This window comes from Physeter macrocephalus, unplaced genomic scaffold (genome assembly GCF_002837175.3).
Source record: "Physeter macrocephalus isolate SW-GA unplaced genomic scaffold, ASM283717v5 random_3043, whole genome shotgun sequence".
NCBI classification, from domain to species: domain Eukaryota; kingdom Metazoa; phylum Chordata; class Mammalia; order Artiodactyla; family Physeteridae; genus Physeter; species Physeter macrocephalus.
Window position 1 is genome coordinate 1 of NW_021148331.1, and position 9175 is coordinate 9175.

Consider the following 9175-nt stretch of genomic DNA (forward strand, 5'->3'; position numbering starts at 1 on the left):
CGCGGCATGTGGTATCTTCCCGGACCGGGGCACGAACCCGTGTCCCCTACGTCGGCAGGCGGATTCTCAACCACACCGCCACCAGGGAAGCCCACCATTGATCTCTTAATCCCCCAACATTATTGATCCAGCCACATCTCCCTCCCCATCCCCTCTTCCTGTGCCCATTCAGTCCACCCAATGTATATTTAATGCTTACTGTAGGCCAGCACTGTGGTCCCAAAGATCAGTAAGACTAGGTCTGTGCCCTGGAGGAACTCTGTTTAGTGGGGAAGGCAGACTGAGAAATAATTATAAGCCACAGAATAAGCCGAGGTATAAACCAGTTGCTTGGGGTTTAGAGCTCATGAGCCATTCTGGAAGCTTAGAGGAACCACGTTCCGCCCTCCACCCCCAATTAGAGTACAGCCTTGTTGTAGGCTCTTTCTCACATGGTGACTGGGAGGTGAAGGAACTGTTTCTGGCCACAGGGAGAGAGAAAAAGAGGGAAGAAGCAAGCCAGCACAGGTCAGTGATTCTGGTTCCTGACTGTGAAAACTTGAGTGAGACCCTCAAGGCCTCAGTCTCCCATCCGTAGAGCAAGAGGCTGGAGGTCTCCAAGTACCTTCTAGTGCTCACATTGCGTTCTATCACTTTTTGACTTAACGGGTCAGTGCTTGAAGATTCCCTTCCCGGAAATCCCCGGCCAGGATCTCCAGGACCTTTTCTCGCCTCATCAGAGGGATGGAGGCCCTTGACCTGGGCAGGGTCTGGGCCCTGGGCTCAGCAGCATGGCTTGAGGGAAGTCCCCTGGAAGCCACAGAAAACTCGTGAGGGGTGCTTATCACCAGGGCGGAGTGAGGGGGTAGAAGATCATGGCCAGGGGCCTGAGGTCTGGCCTGTCCTCCCTAAGGCCGAGTCCATGGTGTCAGTGGTCAGGGCACAGTGGGATGCAGTGGGAGAAGGCTGAAGGGGGCAGAACCAGGGTAGCAAGTAAAGGGCTGCTCCCAAGGGAAGGGTTCACTTTGGGACTGTCGTGTTCTCGGACCACAAACTGCCCACTCCCCTTCCCTCCCCACCTCACTCCAAGCGCTGATAAACTCTAGGTTCCCCGGGCATGGAGACCAGTGTGAGCTCCCTTCCCTCTGGGCCCTCACCTCAGAAAATCACTTGCCCCCCACCTGTCCTCCAATCTCTGGTCTCAGGAAAGGCTTCCCTCCTCCCCTCCAAAGCCAGGCCCTTGTTCTCCAGACCAGGCTTCCACTTCCAGAGGGATCTAACCCTAATTCCTCACGTTTGAGGGACGCTTCCTACTCCGCTCATTGCTTTACACTTAATCAGACACCCCCATGCACATCTTCAGTTCTTTCCTGTGCTGAAAACACCTGCTCTCCTATCTCCCGCCCGATTTTTCTCCGTTCTTTCTCATCTAGGCATCTCCCAAGATACCACAACTGTTGCCATAACCTGCTCTCAAGTCTTGTTCCTGGGAGTCTAAAGCCCTTAAGCTCCACCCACTTACTCCTTAAGAGCCTCCTCCTCCTGGAAGGTCCACCCACACCGCCCACGCCTGGCTTTTACTCCTGATTCCGCCTCCTACGCTGGTTCCTACTATCTTCCTACCCCCGTCCCCACCAACCCCCGGTGGATGCTTTCTCCCACGCCCACCCCACTCCCTTTTCTACCCGCCACATTTCGTCTCTGGGAGCTCATCCAGTTTCATGACTTCAGGTGTCCCTTCTATACCCAAGGCAGGGCCAAAGTCCTTGGCCCCGAGGTCCTCATCATCCCCCAAGGTCCAGGCCTGCCCTATGCCCTTGCCCCCCCCCCGATGCATCTTCCGTCAGACCAGCTCCCCATACAGACACAACCAACATGCACCAAAGCAGTGGGGTGGGGCTTGAAGACATGAGACTGGTCAGCTTCGCTATGTAAGTGGTTTCTCCTCAGTGGACCTGCTTCCCTAGTGCATCGTGGGGACAATAATCCCTGCCCTGCCCTATCTCATAGGATAATGTAATTAGCACCCGAAAAAAACCGCAATGCAAAGATTCTTCTTTTCACGCTCCCGTCTTCTGCTAGACATCACCATCTCCCACCCTGCTCCCAGGAGAGCCCTGAACAGCTTTCTTCAGGTTTCATGTTCAGTGAGGCATCAAGTCCTGACGATTTTACTCCCTGCAATGCCTCTGGGGTTTGAACTTCCGCTGTATTTCCACAATTGCCCCCAGGCCTTCAAGCCTAGATGGCTAGAATCCTTCCTGACTGCGCCCATCCACCCGGCACGCCGCTGTGCACCTGCACTCCCATCAGGTCACAGTCCCTGCCAGATGCAGCGTTACCCAGGCTTCCCTGAGCAGTGGCCCCATCTGGATCTCGGCAACCTCTTCTTCCCTGGCAACCGACTCAGCTGCTCCACTTGAGTCTGAAGTTTCCTGCTCCGTGCCGCGGAGCCACACTTCCTGTTTTTCTTTCCACCTACCTAAACCTTGCCCATCCTTTATGTTCCAACTCCTCGAAAGCTTTTCTGAACCTTGAACCTGAACTCCCTTGTTCTGACTTTTCCTGTTAGTATGTGTATGTGCCCACAGAAGCCCACGTGGCTGGAATACTGCTTTAGTTTTCCCTTTACTTTTTAAGGTAGCACAACTGACCCTTTCCCCACCTAGTACTCCTTTTCTAGAACTAAAAGCATTGGACTTGGGTGTCAGAACCGCCTCAGTCTGCATGCAAGGTAAATCTGGGCTTCCCTGAGCTTCAGTCCCCCTCAGCAGTAACATGAACTTATAAATAACACTTGCCTCACAGAACTGTCACTGAGGATTAAATGAGATACGAACTGAAAACACCAAGCAGCGTCTGGCGCAGAACAGAAACACAAAAAACACTGGCTGAAGCGTAGCCTGGGCTTTAATCTCAGCTTGATGTAAGAAAGCAATACTTGCAATTTTTAAAATTTTAGGCAAATCTGGAATCTTAGGGGTACTATTCGCAACATTGTTCAGTGGTTCTCATTTTAAGACCCTATAATATATTCTGGGAAGAGTAAGGAAAACATTTGTTTCTTCTGATGAATAAGTATAATTCCTTTCATGTGACAATGGGAAGTACATAACCTTCAGCCTGTCTCATTTCTGCCTTTGGCTTCCAGGGAGCTCAGAGCAAGGTTTTATACTCAACTGCAGATTTCCTCACTGACCTGCGGGAAGCAGTGCGGGGTGGGGAGGGAGCAAGGGCCCCAGGGCTGAAGATGAGGGCTGGGCACTCTAGGCCCCTTCTTACTCCGGTTCATCTTCCAGGCCTCTCTGAGCTGTAGTCGCGTCTCGTCTCTTGTGTAAAGGGGATAAGAATCAGGAGAACAATACCTATTTTACAGGACTGCTGCGAGACAATGCACACGTGAGATCACACTTTATAAATTGCTGAAAAAGTCACGTGAAAGTCGGTTATTAGCGGGCTAGGTTTTCTAACCTACCAATACTTGCATCTTATCTCTTAAACTTTGTTTCAATCGTTTTGCAGTTTTTACACCTGTGTCTCTTAATTTGCTGTGATCCTTTCTGGAGGTATACAGAGTGCAAATACAGGACAAAATTATTCCTAGAGAGCAATCTCCCTGAGAGCAAAGAAAACATGTCTTTCACTTGTTCTGTATAATAACAATTTGCAATAGAAAAATGTTTAGCTATAGAAAGAACATCTGGCTTTTGTTCCTATTCGAGGGCCAAAGGAGGTACTTCGTACTGAATTATTAAAATAAGCTGAACTGTAGTACCGACTGAGAGAATGGTCCAGAAAGGGGCTTTTTGTTGGGCTTGTATAGATAATGATTGGTGATTTAGTCACTCATTCCTTCTTTCATTTATCAAAGCTTACACTGATGCCTACTAAGGTCCAGCCACGCTGCTGGACGCTGGAAAAACAAAGGCGACTGATCCAAACACCAATGCCCACTCTGAAGGTACTCACAGTGCAGGATGGAGGGCGGGTATGTAAAAAAATCATTCCTCTGGAGAATACTGCCTGGGGTGAACAGGAGAGGGTGGTATTAGGGGACATGTGGAATTTCTTTAGTCAGAAGAGCGGACAGCATTCCAGGCAGAGACAACATACAGGGTAGTCTCCTCAGGTAACCCCAAGTGGTTCAGCTGCTCAGAAAAGAAATGGGTTAGAGACTCAAAGAGACAAACAAGGATCAAACTAAGAGGAGCCCTGCAGCTTCCAAGGAGCCTGGATTTTATTTTTTGGGGGGGGCGGGTGTAGTCAGTGAAAGATGCCTACGGCCAGGAAGTGAGGGCTTCGGGACATCACAGACATGATAGATCGACTGGCTCTTTGAAACATGGCTGCGTGTCATAAGTTGCAGTGTTTGGTGATTACTCTTCTTATGGAGACAGGACTTGGCTCTGCAGGTGGGGGCCGTCTGCTGCTGGAGGTATTCATATGGGGCCCGTATGAACATAGGCAACTGGGATGTTGAGAAGGGGCGTCAAGTTCCGGACCAGGGCTGGACTAAATGACCGCTAACGGTCCTTCCAATCTGAGATGCCATGATTCTAAAGCAAGCCCGGTAGCTGAACTGGTGCTGCAGGCTGAGATCTGTGGTTGGGGAGCTTCCCTGGGCAGCAAATGGGTTAAGGCTCAGATAACTTTTACATATAAATTAATGTGTAGAGTTGAGAGCCAAATCTGTTCCATTAATTTTTCCATCCATTCCAGGAGCAGTTAGGTACACACTGTAAAGTTTATTTTGGTGCATGGTATACTTCACTCCATTAAAAATAAATTAATCAGCAAATTCCTGCCTGGCCCAGCTCTGGTTTATGTAAATAGTGCCCAGCTGTAATGAGTTACAAGGTGTTATTATCTCACACACACAGGAGGCTTCACTCTAGAGCTCCGTGTGCAACAAAAGCATCTTAAATAAACTCAGAGAAGGCGGTTTGATTTGTAATGTTTTCACAGAAGTGAGATATACCTCACCCTTATAGAGTTTCTTTATATGACTCATTTTACAGCAAGTTAAATGAAGGACGTTTGATGGGGGGAGGGGCAATATGGTTCTCCGCCCCCTTTCTTCAATTTAAAGAAAATTCCCCCAGAGATGACCCACACTTAGAGAGAGGAGGGGACTGGTCCTCAAGTGCTCAGACCAAGGTGGCTCTGCAGCACATGCTCCTGGAGTTGCAAAGGGGGTGGAAGGCTGGGCACGGGGCTGGGTCCTGGGGCGGAGCAACGAAGCCAGGAAGAGTGTGTTCTCCTCCTCTCCCCTTCTCCCCAGTACCTCGTGTAAGGGGGAGCCAAGACAGGAAAAGGCAGCATGTTCCTCACCCAGTTCAATGGGAGTGTGTGTGACAAAGGGACCTTTCCCTTGAGGCCTCTTTCCAAATGACTCAGGATGTGACAAGCCCCCTGGCCATAGAGGCCTCCTGGGTCCCCAAGGTCGAGGCCTGGAAGGCTGTACCTCGGCCAGAACAGTGACATCTCCACAAACTGGAGGCAGAAGCAGCAGCAGAGACCCCCCTGAGCCTCTCCCCCTCCCCGCCTCTAACTGAGCTGGGCAGTGCTCCTCAGCTCGTGGCATCCACCATCCCAGGTAAGTTTCTAAAAGACCCAGGAATACAGAGCCATGGCAGAGAGAAGTCTCTGTTTCTTTTAATGGCCAACTCAACCCCACGGCTCGACGCCGGAGGACAGAGCGTGGTTACCCGTCTTGACTCAGCAGCATTACAAACTGCTCCTCGGCCACAGTGGGCCCTTGGGGGGGAGGGGGTGTCCCCTTTCTAACCTACCCCCATTCCCTTCTGTGGCCTTTGGGAAAAGCTGTCAATCGCATGTTTCCTAGAGGGGACCTGGGGAGTGTGTGCAGGGGAGCTCTTGCTCAGGGCTTCTCTTGAGGGAGAGGACACCTTAGAAGGGATAAGGGTTCTCCCAGCACCGTACCCCACCCAATCAGACTCCTGGGCGTACTAAGAGGAAAATCAACACAAATGGGGCCAGGTATTTGACAGATGCTGTTCAAAGGTCAGTTCAGGCCACTTCCTGCAGGATCCTGGGCCAAACAGCCACCTCTCTTCTGGCAGTTCCTCAGAGCTAGTTGGCCAGCTGTTCGGAGGGACCAGCCCATTAAAGACCCTCGTCGTTGTAAGTTGGGGAATGGGGCTTCAGGATGCTCTGAGGATTCTTCTCCACTAGAGGGCGCCAGCTCACCTCCCCTGTCAGAAGCAGATCCTCACCGTTCATGGAGTCCAGGTACTGTATCTGCAATCAGGAGAACAGGAAACAGGAAAGGGACAAGGGCAGGACAGACGTGAGATGGCATAAGGAACCAGCCTCCCAAAGGAGAGAATGGGGCGGGGGCCTGAGGGGCTTCTGACCATCCCAGCTCCCAAGCCTGGGGCTGGGCGGGGGGGGCGGCGGTTAGTGGTCTCTCATCTCCCGGATTATTTCATTTAAGGGGGTTCAAAGAAACAAGTCACTAAGGGAGGCTTTAGGGAATTCCCCATTGTGCCTCTGAACGGACAAATGTCTGACACACAAGCCCTGACTTTGTGGACCAGAAGACCTGTGTGTCTGATTGTCCATTCAGGGTAGCGATGTTACCCAAGGTGAGCCAATTCCCTTCTCTGAGATTTAAGTTCCCTTGTCTGAGAAAGGGGCCCATAATAGTAACGTGCACCCCACAGGATGAAGGACACGGCTAGTCACTGGAACTTAAAAAAAAAAAATGTGTATGCTTCTACTGTCCTCTAGTGGGCCCTGACCCCATGGTTAGTGGGCCCCAGCTTCACCCCTCTAGGATGACTGAGGGAGTTTACCCCCCTGAACAATGCGGAGAGGGGACACCTGTGATGGAGAACAGGAGCAGCTGCAGGGAGGCGTGGTCGGGCAGTTTTGCAAGAGGCAGGTGCTCTAACGAGTGGCAAGTCTTAGGCGATAAAGGCCGCCTCTGGGAGGATTCCCAGGCTCCTGCTAGTAAGGATATGAATAAGGACAAATGCTTTCAAGTGCACAGGCAAACTCTAGGGCGAGAGCTGGATCAGAGCAGGAGTCAGCACTGGATTCAGAAAGATGAGGCGCCATTTGAGGGTGAGAAGGCAACTGGGGGGAAAGGAGAGGTGGCAGGAGTCTAAAGGCCTCATCTCAGGCCTTGCACTGACTCCCTCTTCCAAGAATTCCTTCACTCCCGCTGCTTTGTTTTTAGGCCGCAGACCCTCGCACTCATCCCCAGTCTCACACACACACCTCAGGTCTGGATTTCCACATGTCTCCAGTGCAAGGAGATCAACTGACCTGTTATCTCACCTAAAAGCCACTCCTCTTTCCAATTACTCCATTTCTGTCCCTAATGCCACCACTATGCCCATCTCCTGGGTTGAAAATCTCAGCATGATCTCTGACTGGGTCTCAGGCCATCTACCAGACCAACTGGCATCATGGCCCAGGACTAGCCTCCTGGCCTTCCCGATCCACTCCGTCAGACTTAGTCCCTCCTTTCTTTAGCCTTTCATAGACTCTGCTCCTGCCTGTATACATTGCAGACTGACTTATTCCAGGGTTAGCCTTGTGCCTGACTGGCTTCCTTGCCAAATCATGAGCTGGATCCTTGAGGGCAGGACTGGGTCTTACTAATTTCTGCTTTCTCAACAGAGAGGCTGGTAGAATAGGTGCTCAACAGGTTTGCTGACAGAACTGGGTCCCCATCAGAGCTCGCTGCTTCCCTAAGAGCTCCATCACTGTTTTCCTAGTGCCTGCCTCTCACTGGGGCAATCTGGGCCTTCTTATTGGTGTGGCAGCCCCTTCCTTCAGGGCCCTCGGAGAGGTCCCAGCTGTGCCCTTGTTGTGGCCCCTGGCACAAGCCCACCGTGGTAGATGGAAAAGTTGGGCTGGTCTCTCAGAAAACATAGCATTTGCTTTGCCAGTTGCTACTCCTGTCTGAGGGCAAGTCCAGTCAACAGTGTGAGTCTCAGAATTCTCTGTGGGTGGGGTCCTCTGGCCACAGTGCCTTCTTCCCGGCTCTGGCAGATTTGAAGAACGGTCAAACAGCAGTCCTGGCTTCTGGGGTTCTCTACCCTCTGAAGAGCCTTAGTATGTTGTTTTCCAGTAATCAACCAGCTGGGCCTGCTGGCCCTGTCTTCTCCTTGGAGCCAGAGCCTGGCCTTCCCTCTCCTGGCTGTTGGAGGCTTGAAGGCCGTGGACACAGGTGAATAAGAGAATAACTGTGAGGTGAGGCCCCTTTGGCTCCAGGGGCCAGGCCCGTGAAGCAAAGGTGTGACTCATGGGACAGCCTGAGCTGATGAGCGGTCTGGAGCAGCTGAGGCCTCTAGTGGCTGCATGAATCACCCAGCTGGGGGCTCTAGATCAGCTGCACAGCCTGACTCACTGGGAGACCCTGGGAAAGCCTACATGTGCCTCTTCCCTGCCACTCAGCTCCCTCACCTGTAATGTATGGATTTCCCATCAGTACAGGATCCGGGGGCAGAGAGAACAGGAGTGAATTCTTCCTGGGCTCGAGGAAAACTATGTAGTTAAGCAGTCCTCAGCCTGGAGCTTTCTCTTAGAAGCTTTGGTGTCAGGGAGCCCTGGGCAGCCAGAGGGGTGAGGAACGAAGCAGGGGGACTCTGCGTGACGACAGATAGCACCCAGTGGGAAGAGGCTTACAGGATGTTGTGGAATGCTGCCTGGAGCCCAGTCCTGTTGGAAGCCAGGAGCTGGAAACATGAATCCTGGGGCTCAAAGTGGGTACCTAAGGGGAGCTTCACTGCACCGCGTGCTGCTATCTTGCAGGAGGACTGTGTGTGCCCAGGATCAGTACAGCACTACGCACACAGCAGACAGTCGAATGTGCAGTAAATGAAAGACAACAGGTTTATAAAAGCAGCAGACTTCTTGGTGCCCTTTATTCTTCTATTCCTACTCCCTGACCCCTGACCTGGCTCATGGCTGAATCCACAGAAGGTGTCCTTGATCGGTGCCCACTGCTGACATGATCTGGTCAGAATTCCCTCAGACTGGACTCTGGGAACTCAGCCTCTCATGATCCCCTGAAAGTCAGCATCCACAGACCTCAGGAAGGACCTGTTGTCCAGGAGGCTCTGGAGGGGAGGGGAAGGACTGCTCACCTGCTTCCTCACATACTCCACCAACAATTCAAGTTGTCGAGGGTCTTCACATTTCTGGTTGAAGAAGGTTCTCC

The 9175-nt window shown here is 51.9% G+C and overlaps 1 long non-coding RNA gene across 2 annotated transcripts; it reads right to left on the minus strand.

Moving 5' to 3' along the window:
* Positions 1 to 72: 72 nt before the first annotated feature.
* Positions 73 to 9140, minus strand: LOC114485756 (uncharacterized). Of its 2 annotated transcripts, none has more exons than XR_003679077.2 (3): positions 9102 to 9140; positions 6190 to 6240; positions 73 to 4127 (listed from the first exon to the last, which is right to left on the minus strand). It is a non-coding gene; the product is annotated as an uncharacterized lncRNA (long non-coding RNA). The 2 variants fall into 2 exon arrangements; XR_008616918.1 differs by lacking the exon at positions 9102 to 9140 and adding an exon at positions 6826 to 9095.
* Positions 9141 to 9175: the final 35 nt, after the last annotated feature.